The following is a 13,582-nucleotide window of genomic DNA, read 5'->3' as shown; positions in this document are numbered from 1 at the left end:
TATCCGCAATGGTCAGGGGTAGAGCCTTATGTGAAAATCGAAAAATCGAAATATTTGATAAAATATGCTTAAAACTCAGTCCCAGTGTCCCTTACTGGGTATTAATAAATCTGAAGATGACTGAGCATCACCATTGTCACAGTAGTACGGACAACGCTGCACTCTTAATGTATGGTCATCTCATTGACACAGAAATTATCAGACCCAGAACAGTATAGGAAGATTTCGTGCTCCAGTTGAGTGGTGAAGATGATGAAGATGATATTGCCTCAAAAACAGTGTACATGTATTTTAATTTGATAAGTTACTGTTTAGGCTACCTGAGTGTCAATTTTTACGTTCAGTATTACTCTACCAGAAGGCAGAGAAATAGGAAATCTCTGGATCGACCTATTGCTGAAAGTTAATATTGTTGAGTTAAAACAGAATATATGAACATCATACGAATCATTTAACTAGGTTCCCTCTGTGGGATCGTGGTAAAGATTCAGCCCCCGGACCCTAACTCGCGGGCTCAGCCGGCAGAGTTTTTGTCGGAGCTTTGAAGGGCGAAAAAAAAAAAAAGGGATATTCGGTACGTCATGTCGTATGATGTCGTCATGTAAAAGAGATCTTGTGTCAACCTTTAGAGTTTATCCGACAATTATTAAAATTCAGCCATCGAACACGAAAATAAGAAGAAGAAGAATACAGAAAATGTGTTATTATGACTTGAATAATATCATCAGTGCTTCATTCACACTCATAATAAAGGGTTAATTTCCTTGCTTCATCATTCGAATATGCTAACGTAAATTCTTCAAATATACAAAAATACTAAAATTTGTATCGCTGTTATAGTGTGATTCCAAAGAGGGGAAGACTGTATTTCGATGAACTTTGTAGAAATTTAGTATTAATGATTTGCGTCAGTGCGTCTGAATGACTTTGAAAAGTGTTGCTGATAGGGTTAGTCATTCTACAGTAGCACTGTCTGGCCCAGTGAGGAAAGCAATGGTAAACTACCTCACTCCTCATCATGCCTAGTTCGCCTCAGTTTGGTGCTGCCATTGATTTTTGTGGTTTTCCTGTAACTGCATGGCCTTTGGTGGTGCTATTGGGGTATCTGGCCAAACTCTGACCTGGTGACCTAACAGACAGACATTAGCATGAATTTTTTTCTTCGATTCGTGCTCTGAAACCGGTGTTATGTCACGTGCAGATTTAGCAAAACCGCCTCACAAAGCTCATTTCAGCTCGCCCGCGAAGCGATGAGATTGGATAAGTTCAGCAGCTGGTAAAATGACAAAGACGCAAGATATCGAATTTTTTCTTTCAAGTTATTTATCAGTATGACCAACCCTCTTACGTTCACTTAGTTGCCGACAACCCTGTATGCATGCAGATTAATGTGTTCATAGGTCACAGATTCAAACCTGGCAGAGCAGTCAGAATTTAGAAGGACGGGAAAATGTCCATTCGGCACTTTTTAAGAATTACCCGTGTATTTTATGCTATTTTTAACATCCGTTAATGTACAGTAAGACTTCTGGAATATTGTTCTGAAATGGACGTCATTAGCATCCTACTAAATACATGTAAGACGGTGTCTCGCATTTAAGCACATCCGTTTGCTGAGATTTGTTTAGTTTAAGTAGCAATATCTAACTCAACAACCCCCTGGCTCCAATAGAGTGCTTTCAAATGTCAATGAATAATTCGCAGTCGACTGAAGTACATTGAACTGGGTGAGAGCTCTAACAGTTAATTTACTCACACATTAAGAAATCCATTTTCAGTTCAAAAATCCAAGACTCACCCCTCTGTGGGTGGGGGGGACGTAGATGAAGAATACACTCATGGTACCCCTGCCTGTTATAAGAGGCGAATAAAAGGGGCCCCAGGGGATCTCAACTTGGGAGCGTGGATTGGCGTCCACGGGAACCTTAGCTGAGCCCTGGCATTTCTTCCACTTGTGCCAAACTCATCACTTTCATCTATCCTTTCCAACCTCCCTTGCTCAACACTTGTTCTCTTCCGACTCCGACGGTATTAGAGCATTCGAGGCCCGTCTTTCTTTGTCCGTTGGGGTCGATGACCTTAGATGTTTGGCCCCTCTAACGACTAAAAGGGTCGACCAAGTGATGATTGAATTATAACCATGAAACTACTTGTGATTAGTACCATCACGTGGGGAACACCATGGCTCGGCTTTAAATGCGAGTACTACTACTATGTTTGGTAACAATGGTTTTGTGATTAGTAGCAGCAAAGAGCGGGTTACTGTGGGCTTCCAGTACCTGTGATTAGTACCACAATATGCAGATCATCACTGGCTTACGTTGCCTGTGATTTGAATCATTATGTGAGAAACACCACGGGTCTGAGCGTTGCCTGTTATTAGTACCACTCTATGAGCGACACCGTTGGTCTGCGTTGCCTGTAATCTGTACCCACTATGTGAGGAACACCACGGGATATTACGAGTCCCTGCGATTAGTGCACCTATGTGAGGTACGCCATGCGTTTGCGTTGCCCACGAATGGCGCCATTAGGTGAGAAACACAATAAGTGTTCGTTACCCGGGTTGGCTTTTCCTTCGGACTCAGCGAGAGACCCCACCTCTACCGCCTCAAGGTCAGTGTCCTGGAGCGTGAGAGTTAAGGTCGGGGGAAGGAGGACCATTACCTCTCCCAGGCGGCCTCATCACCATCATCATCTGTGAGGAACAGGGTTCCTTGTGGGGGATTGGAAGATTGGAAGGGATAGACAAGGAGGCAAGAAGGAAGCGGCCGTGGCCTTAACTTAGGTACCATTCTGGCATTTGCCTGGAGGAGAAGTGGGAAACCATGGAAAATCACTTCGAGGATGGCTGAGACGGGAATCGAACCTCCTCTACTCATTTGACCTCCCGAGGCTGAGTGGACCTCATTTCAGCCCTTGTACCACTTTTCAAATCTCGTGGCGGAGCCGGGAATCGAACCTGGGCGTCCAGGGTGGGCACATAATCACAAAAACTACTACACCACAGAGGGGTACATTATTATTATTATTATTATTATTATTATTATTATTATTATTATTATTATTATTATTATTATTATTATTACCAACGTACTTCGGCTACATTCATTCGAGCGTTGAAACTCAAGCACACATCATCACCAGAAGGACTACTTATGAGGCTATGTTAAAATTGGCAGAAAGTTAATTTAAAAGTGTGACGTTACCAGAACTCATTCTTCAAGAATAAACATCAGCAACACACATCATTCAATTTAATGTGAGTTTCATTTCTTGAAGCACATATTTTCTTCTGTTTATTGCAGCCAGACTTCATTTTTAAAACCTCTGCTCTCGAGTGCCTACATTCCCAAATTGTTACGAAATGCTTGTGTTTCTGATGGTACATGTTTCTTACAAGTACGATATTTGAACTTCGAACTGAACCGGCACAACAGTATTACAGAAACTGACAGATAGGAAGGGATGTATTTTACAGTTCACTGTAAGTTTTCAGTCATATACACAAGCAAACTGAGGTACACGATGAAAAATATACTCATCTCCTTTCCAACTGTTTTCTTCTTGACTAGTCGATGTCTGACTCCATAGACCTGCAATCACTTACGAAAATCTGACAAATTATGAGTGACACTTTCGATGCATGCCTTTGCTGGCGGGACCTAGTGTTTACAGTGCACTATGTCTTCTAGTATGGGCTAGAGCAATCTTGTAACTTTCATTGATCTGTCTCAGCTTTATCCTTGGCTTTGACAAAATGCAAGTGACTTAGGTATGAGCGATGCCAGTAATGCCATTCCTTCTGCAGCCAGTCCCTGCTATGAATAGTGTGAAAATATTGCTCATAAGGTCGGCTGGTGCATGAATATTAGTGGGCTTGGCAGACTGATATGTAATAGTAACTTCTGGCTCGGTGAAGAAAGCAACGGGAAACTACCTCACTCTCATTTCTCTAGTACGCCTAGGCCATCTATGACAGCTGATGGCGGAGCTGTTGAGGATCCGACCAGCCTTTGGGCTGAGGACTAAACATACAACACGTTCGATACATTCCAGATCGAAGGTGCATTTGTAAGTGGATTCTATACCTGTGCAGGAAAACTAAGTCATATAGCGAACGTTTGACAAAACTGACATTTATTATATTACTTCTATATCTTGTTGTTATACCTGAAACCTTGTTTTTCGCTTAGCGATTTGTTTTATTAAAATTCAACATCTGAAATGAAACCAAAAGATAGCGGAGAAAGAAGTATAGCTCTATTTTTAAAGTTTTAAATTATTCTTCTGATTGTCTTATATCGACCCATTCATGCCCGCATCTTCTTTCACCTCTGTCAACCCCTGAATCCCCGTAACAATTATTATTATTATTATTATTATTATTATTATTATTATTATTATTGATTCGTTGTGCCCAACTGTGGAGCGCATTTGAACTTATTTTGCACAATGTTTTTTCTTCTTTTCTTCCCAATATCTCTTCATTTTTTTCACTGTGTTCCTTTCTGCGTGTTTCTGTCCAGCCTGTATTTTTCTTGTTGGTTTCTCTGCAAATTTATGTTTGTTTACTAAGCTTGGAAAATTTCATTCTATCTTGAATGGTTTCGTCCTCAATACCCATTTCTTGTAGATCTTCACGAATTTCTGCTAAACAATTGTTGCGGATTTTCAGGGTTAGAGCTAGATTTAGAATTTTCTTTGTCAGCCTGTTGTTATCAATTCTGTGTAGGTGTCCGTAGAATTTTAGTCGTCTCTTTCTGATGGTATCTGTGATTTTTTCTGTGAATTGAAAAATTTCGTGTGGTTTCTTTTTCATCCAAATTCCATTTTCGAACTTTGGTCCTAGGATTTTTCTGAGAATTTTCCTCTCTTGTTTCTCAATGCTTTTCATTTGTGACCTGCCGCCAATGATCAGTGCTTCAGATGCATAAAGTGCCTCTGGTTTGATGACTGTATCGTAGTGTCGTAATTTTGCATTTTTTGATATACATCTTTTGTTGTATCTGTTCCATGTGATTTTGTAAGCCCTTTGCAGTTTAGCAGTTCTTTCTTTGTTAGCTTCCTGATTTAACCCTGCTGGCTGAATAATTTCACCTAGATACTTGAATTTGTCTACTTGGGAAATTATTCCACAATTGGTGATTAATATTTGATTGTCGAATCTTGATTTAGTTCCTTCCATAAACTGCGTTTTTCAAATGAAATTTGAAGTCCGGTTTTTGCGGCTATTTCATTCAATTTTTCTATGGATTGGATTGCTTCTTGTCTGTTGTTCGAAAGAATCGCAAGGTCATCTGCGAAAGCTAAGCAGTCAAAGTGAAGTTTGTCTTTATTATTATTATTATTATTATTATTATTATTATTATTATTATTATTATGTGACAAAACAGCGAAATTTTCATCCTTCGTTAGTATTATTATTTTAAGGCGGTAATGAATTTACCAATAGTAAAAAAAATACAGTGTTGGATAAAGCTAGTTTTCCCAAATAATGTTTTTCAGCTAACCCAATTGTAATATGAGAAAATCTATGCTCCTGTCCGACATATTTGACGAATGGTCAGCGTCGAGATCTTCGTTTCAGAAGGCCCTGGATTCGATTTGAGGTTGGGTTGCGAATTTTAGCCACATCTGCGTCTGTAAGATTTGATAGACTGGTTAAATATATTTGCGCTAATATGTCCTTTTCATATACACCTAACACACTACACTAAAAACCAACAAATAATGAAAAAAGGGCTATAAAAAGGCTTGACTTCAGAAAGGGCATTCATAAACAGGGCTACGTTCACATGTCTGACACAATTCGCGTAACTCGCCAGCGTGGGAAAAGCGGTGAAAGAAGAAGAAGAGTCAATTATGTTCCGCCGTCTGTAAATAGCTGCGTAAATATAGTACATTGTGTGTCAGGAAACAGGATACTTTTCAGAGAACGTTGTAAGGAAATGACCAATCGAAGGATTGGAATGTTTGGGAAAGTGACTCCTATCTCACGCTGCATAAAATCACACGAGGAATTCTTTTGGCTATTAAATCTGATAAAATAATAAGGGCCTGCTGCGGAGGTCTTTCGAGTTGATTCAAATAGGAGAATTGCGCGTCTGTGAGGATGGAGACCTACCTAAGATGAAATCTAATAATGAATACAGCAGAAATACCCAGCCCCCGAGCAAGAGGAATTGATCAATTAAAGTTCCCAACCCAGCCAGAAATCGAACCTGGCACCTCTTGGACCAACGGCCAGCACGCTAACCATTTATCTATGAGTTGGATCAATCTGTGGTGCTTGGTAGAGAGAATGAAATTTACTCTGGGAACAATGTACAAGAGAGTTCGTGTAATATGTTACGCGGTTCGAAATATGCATTTGACACATCGTTATGCCACCCAAATGCTAAATTTCTGATTCTTCAGCCCTTACCTAATCTACAAAGTCAGACATTAAAGATGGAGTTTAAAGGTACAGGACCAACCAAGGTAATTAAATAATTATTGGTTAGTTGGTTACTATCATGGGTGAATATGATGATTAAGTACTCTGGCTGACAATGCATTCTTCTTTTTTGTGCATGATTATAATACAACTTGACTCGCTTTGAAAGTTAACTGATTATCAATGTCTTTTTTGTTACGAGCAGTAATACGATGTAAACCCAGTTACAATGACAGGTAGAAAGCCGAGTAATTTCTTCCAATTGAGCAACTGAGAAGACGGTAAGAGCTTGAGAGATGGGCTATTAGAGTTCCTGTAACTATCTGCTAACGATTAACCTGTAATGACGGGGAAACGGTGCCTTCCTACTCCAGTGAGTTAAATCCCACTTCTTGAATGGAGTTTTTTCCCTCACTTTAAAAGGATGCCTACTCATTTTCATGTCAATATTTCTTAGTATTTTTATTTTAACTAAAAGTCAGTCTACTGCAGGAAACTAATGGACCAAAGAAATATGTCGTTATACACTGACTGACAGTGACAATGCAACACCAAGGAGGAGTGGTTCGAAAGGGATGAAAGTTGGGGAAAAAACAGAGACGGCACGGACGAATAATTGATGTTTATTTCAAACCGATATGCAGGTTACACAATGCGCACGGCATCGACTCAGTAGGATGTAGGACCACCGCGAGCGGCGATGCACGCAGAAACACGTCGAGGTACAGAGTCAATAAGAGTGCGGATGGTGTCCTGAGGGATGGTTCTCCATTCTCTGTCAACCATTTGCCACAGTTGGTCGTCCGTACGAGGCTGGGGCAGAGTTTGCAAACGGCGTCCAATGAGATCCCACACGTGTTCGATTGGTGAGAGATACGGAGAGTACGCTGGCCACGGAAGCATCTGTACACCTCGTAGAGCCTGTTGGCAGATGCGAGCAGTGTGGGGGCGGGCATTATCCTGCTGAAACAGAGCATTGGGCAGCCCCTGAAGGTACGGGAGTGCCACCGGCCGCAGCACATGCTGCACGTAGCGGTGGGCATTTAACGTGCCTTGAATACGCACTAGAGGTGACGTGGAATCATACGCAATAGCGCCCCAAACCATGATGCCGCGTTGTCTAGCGGTAGGGCGCTCCACAGTTACTGCCGGATTTGACCTTTCTCCACGCCGACGCCACACTCGTCTGCGGTGACTATCACTGACAGAACAGAAGCTTGACTCATCGGAGAACACGGCGTTCCGCCATTCCCTCATCCAAGTCGCTCTAGCCCGGCACCATGCCAGGCGTGCACGTCTATGCTGTGGAGTCAATGGTAGTCTTCTGAGCGGACGCCGGGAGTGCAGGCCTCCTTCAGCCAATCGACGGGAAATTGTTCTGGTCGATATTGGAACAGCCAGGGTGTCTTGCACATGCTGAAGAATGGCGCTTGACGTGGCGTGAGGGGCTGCCACCGCTTGGCGGCGGATGCGCCGATCCTCGAGTGCTGACGTCACTCGGGCTGCGCCTGGACCCCTCGCACGTGCCACATGTCCCTGCGCCAACCATCTTCGCCACAGGCGCTGCACCGTGGACACATCCCTATGGGTATCGGCTGCGATTTGACGAAGCGACCAACCTGCCCTTCTCAGCCCGATCACCATACCCCTCGTAAAGTCGTCTGTCTGCTGGAAATGCCGCCGTTGACGGCGGCCTGGCATTCTTAGGTATACACGTGTCCTGTGGCACACGACAACACGTTCTACAATGACTGTCGGCTGAGAAATTACGGTACGAAGTGGGCCATTCGCCAACGCCGTGTCCCATTTATCGTTCGCTACGTGCGCAGCTGTGCTGCGCATTTCACATCATGAGCATACCTCAGTGATGTCAGTCTACCTTGCAATTGGCATAAAGTTCTGACCACTCGTTCTTGGTGTTGCATTTGCTCTGTCAGTCAGTGTGCATTGACTTAATTTTCTGTAATATGTCTACAAATGGTAGCAAAACTCACGTGGATTCATAAATATTATGTCTTACTTGTAAAACATATTAAGGAGCGGAAAGTATGGATTGAAACCAGGGCCCATTGCGGTTAATTTATTTTACGAAATTATATAAATGTACCTTTTTCATTTTTATTTAGTCAGTTTACCATGCAGGTTTGGGTTCTGCCCCGGACTCAGCGAGGAATCCCTTCTCTACAATACCAAGGGCAGTGTCCTAGAGCGTGAGACATTTGATCGGGAGGATACAACTGGTAAGAGAACCCAGTACCTCTCCCAGATGGCCTCACATTCTTTGTTGAACAGCGACCTCGTGAGGAATAGGAAGAGTGGAATGGATAGGCAAAAAATGGTTAGTGGGACATAAGACCAAAAATATTTTTACTCATCTCAATGTTTCCAGTACGGTATGTCTATTTATCCCGGTAAATGCCGCCGTTCCCTCTTCAGAGTTTGAGGCGTATTTCAGTAGCATTATATTGCTACGTATGCTATTTTATTCTTGTCAGTATTTGTCACAGTGGGAATGTGAATACAAAATTTCGGTAAACAATGCTTAAAGTATTATGAAGTTGCGTTTTTCTGCAACTGAGTAAAACTAAGCCATCAACGAAGTGTAGGCCTACAATAGCTAAATCAGCACTGTGCCCATCTTTCTTTTCCAGGTACTCATCTCTTTGTATTCTTTGTTTCATTTCTTACATCATTTACTGACTTTCGTTTCAGTTTAAAATCAGTTTTCTAAACGTCCGATGTAAATAATTTTATGTTATACTTCTGCCTAAAACGCGCTTTCATATTATTATTACCTTTAATATTTTTCCAATCAAATAAATTCGGCTTTCCTGGTTGTTCTCTTCCATTACGTCCTATCTTGGAGGTTTTCCTAGAAAATTTCTCGGCTCCATGGCTAAATGGTTAGCGTGCTTTTTTTGGTCACAGGGGTCCCGGGTTCGATTCCCGACAGGGTCGGGAATTTTAACCATAATTGGTTGATTGCTCTGGGACGGGGGCTGGGTGTATGTGTTGTCTTCATCATCATTTCATCCTCATCACGACGTGCACGTCACCTAAGGGCGTCAAATCAAAATACCTGCATCTGTCGAGCCGAACTTCTTGTCGGACACTCCCAGCACTAAAAGCCATACGCCATTCCATTCGTAGGGAATTCGTGATGTCCCTAGATCCTTCATAACTCAAGCTTGCTATCTCACTTTCGTCCCAGCGTTGGCTCGCCTTCAAACTGCTATTGCGCAACATATCCCTATATCCCTCAGGAGTTTCCAGAAGTCCATACCAGCTCAGATGCTTGTCTTGGCCAGCAGCACGTTGACTTAAGCGAACAGCATACTCCATAGAGCTTCCTCTTGAACTTAGTTCATCACTAATATTATTCTAAACAGTCAGAAACTAAGAACAGAGCCCTGATACAAACCCAATTTAACTGAAAAACTGAAGTGAGTCCACGTGAAATTGCTTAAATTTTATTTTTAAATTGACTTCCTCCCCAATTAATTTCAAAGTGTATTCTTTTGTAAGTTGCTATAGTAAGTTGCTTTCACGTTGACTTAAGCGAACAGCATAGTCCATAGAGCTTCCTCTTGAACTTAGTTCATCACTAATATTATTCTAAACAGTCAGGGACTAAGAACAGAGCCCTGATACAAACCCAATTTAACTGAAAAACTGAAGTGGGTCCACGTGAAATTGCTCAAATTTTATTCTTAAATTGACTTCCTCCCCAATTAATTTCAAAGTGTATTCTTTTGTAAGTTGCTATAGCAAGTTGCTTTACCTCGCACCGACAGAGATAGATCTTATGGCGACGGTGGGATAGAAAACGGTTAAGATTAGGAAGGAAGTGGCCGTGGCCTTAATTAAGGTACAGCGGTTCCTATGTGAAAATGGGAAACCACGGAAAACTATCTTCAGTGCTGCCGATAATAGGATTCGAACCCACTATCCCCCGAAAGCAAGCTCACAGCTGCGCATCCCTTGCCGCACGGCGAACTCGCTCGGTAATTTCAAGGTGTATTTGAAAATTTCGGTCTACCTGTAAGAATCACAAGGATCATACACACACACACTGCGTGTAAAAGTGAGGACAGATTATCGCTGGAGGTGTAATGAATTCAGCTGTGAATAAAATATAATTGGCGGTATACTGCACGCGTAAGATGGTAGGTGGATTTTGTAGAGAATGATTTCGAGTTAAGGGATGAATGCGCGGAAGAGGAACTGCAATGCAATTCAACTAATAGAGAAACGTTTTATTTCACTGTTGTTGTTGTTATCGGTGTAAGTTCGTGCGTTCTTCTGGGTTTCTTTTCAGAACCTCAGGAAGAGACGTTAGACGTAACTAGAATGAATTTAGTTCGTCTCCTGGGGGGAACAGGGTACAAGAATATTCAAAAACAGATCTGTTTCTTCAAATAACACATTAGAGTGTTTTAACTAAATGTCCCGAATCCTCTGAGAATGAACTCAGTCATCTTATTTCTCAATTTTTGTCGCAATATAAGCAGAAATTGTCCGAATCACATAGAATGTACGATGAAAGATGGCTTCAGATATCACTGTGCTTTCCTATATATGAAGACAGTGGAGAAAAGAAAAGAGGTCTCCCGTCAGTGCCTTTTTCTGAAGTTTCTGACTGCACTAAACATAAGAAGACCTAAGAACTGCGGCCGACGTATTCATCAGCAAAAATAGCATATGCCACTCAGATGAGTTTGCGAGCTATTGGTGGCATATAGGCTTCAAAGTTAGTGACGGAAATCACTGTTAATGCATCTCGCCCCAGCCCCGACCAAGGCAATATAGAAAAGATATTCGGGATTCGGAACAACATAAGATCTCTACCTTGACTGGGGAGTTTTCCTTTATTATAGAAGCCAAACTTTTAAGACATCAGTATGAAGTTGTGAGATCTAAAGACAGAAATAATAGATTTCCTTAATACAAAGTGATCCATGGTGCAAAGAAATTATGCTACCCTAAAGGGAACGCATTTCTGTAAGTGCTTGGTGTGTACATGTAATTAACCATTGATGGTTAAGATTCCCGGCCCAGCCGGGATTTGAACCCGGGGCCCCAGTGACCAAAGGCCAGCACGCTAACCATTTACCTATGGAGCTAACCTATGTTACGAAAAACAACTATCTTTTGCAAATTATTATTATTATTATTATTATTATTATTATTATTATTATTATTATTATTATTATTATTATTAATATTATTATTATTATACCCACCCCTCCACAGAAAACATGGGTAGTAACGGTGCACGGGATGCAATATATGCCTTAAAATAATTAAAGTATTTGCACATTATAATACAAGCATTGATGCACAGGTATGTACAAAACTCTACCTCACGGGATCTTCATTCTTGCGAGAGGAACGATCGCACAATGTTGCATGTTGACAGGAGGACAGAATGTTGCATAATTTTGTAGATGTTCGGTGGAAGACCCAGTTCTTGCAGACTCTTGCGAAGTGTATGTGGAATGAGGCCGTTGACTGACAGAATCACAGGGACTATCCGTACCAGTTTCTTCTTCCAGATCCTATTATTATTATTATTATTATTATTATTATTATTATTATTATTATTATTATTATTATTATTATTATTTACAATTGGCTCTGCGTCGCACCGGCACAGATCTAAAGGCGACTATGGGACAGGAAACGGCTAGGAGTTGAACGGAAGCGGCCGTGGCCTTAAAGTAGAGCCGCAGCAGTTGCCTGGTGTGGAAATAGGAAACCACGAAAAAGCATCTTCAGGGATGCCGATTGTGGTGTTCCAAGCCACTATCTCCCGAATGCAAGCTCACTGCTGCGCGCCCCTGTCCTCGCTCGATATTTCCCATTTACATTGGTAATACTAGTTTACCTTCAGCTGATATAAGCTTGATAACAGATGGCTTACCATGCACGAGTCTTAGTAGTTAGTTCTTTGAGAGAAATCAATGAAATTCCACAGCCTGTTTCCAGTCATTCGACCGGGTCAGGAATGGAATGAATTAAGCCCCCATCTAGCGGCGAGGATAGGAGTTGTGCCGGCTGCCGAAGCCTGTCGCACTCCTCTGGGGAAATGATTGCTGAATGAAAAATGAAATGAAATGATATTGGAGAGTGTTGCTGGAATGAAAGATGACAGGGATAACCCAGAGAAATATCTGTCCTGCCTCCGCTTTGTCCAGCACAAATCTCACATGGAGTGACCGGGATTTGAACCACGGAACCCAGCAGTGAGAGTCCGGCGCGCTGCCGCCTGAGCCACGGAGGTTCAGAAAGAAATCACTATCGCCCTTAATATTGAATTGCTTGCCTTCTTTTCCACACATGTTCGCTTACCGTCCTTGCCGTTGGCCTGAGCAGATCAACAGTCTATAATCAAATAATTATGGCATCCGGCATTACATTATGGCCGGCGATTACAATATTATTTCGTAACATATTAAATCCTCGCTTCCTAATAGTCCTACAGGAGGTCGGCAGATGCAGAGTGGGTCTCAGCCTACAAGTAGCCATGCCTGATCCGTGGTCCGACAGCTCTACACTCCAACCGGCCAACCGAGCAGAGGACGGGTGGCCACGGCTCTACTGTGGCTCTACGCCTCTGCATTTGAGAGACGGAGAGGGGTTGGTCCCAACCGTCCTGAGAATGGTTCTCCGTAGTTTTAAATTCTCCCGTACTAAAGCGAATGCTGGTACACTTCCTAGTATAGGCCATGACCGCCAACCCTATCACCTTCTCCGCACATTTCTTTCTCCGACACAAATCTCCCGGCCTGAGAGGCGGCGTCAACGTCTAAGATGCCCGCCTCCCCCTTTAGGGGAGAAATGAAAACAGTTAGTAGTGTTAGTAGTAGTAATCCTAAATAGAGTAACCCGTAGATACATCAAACAGACATGAAAAATGTGTGAAAGAATTTTCTCTTCCTGGCTTTTCTCACTTTCTAGGGGTTAGCATTTTGTGTGGATTTGGTCCATTTTTATGGCAGGGCGCACTTCCTGACGTCACTCCCACGAGACAGAATGTACAACTGTTACGTGTTTCTGTGGGGGTTGATAGTGTGAAAGGTTTTCCGTTGATTTCCGTTGATGGAGATGTGTATTATGATTATGACTTACACAAATACCTCG

Source organism: Anabrus simplex, chromosome 1, assembly GCF_040414725.1.
Source record: "Anabrus simplex isolate iqAnaSimp1 chromosome 1, ASM4041472v1, whole genome shotgun sequence".
Lineage (NCBI taxonomy): Eukaryota > Metazoa > Arthropoda > Insecta > Orthoptera > Tettigoniidae > Anabrus > Anabrus simplex.
Note: the sequence above shows the minus strand (reverse complement) of the source record.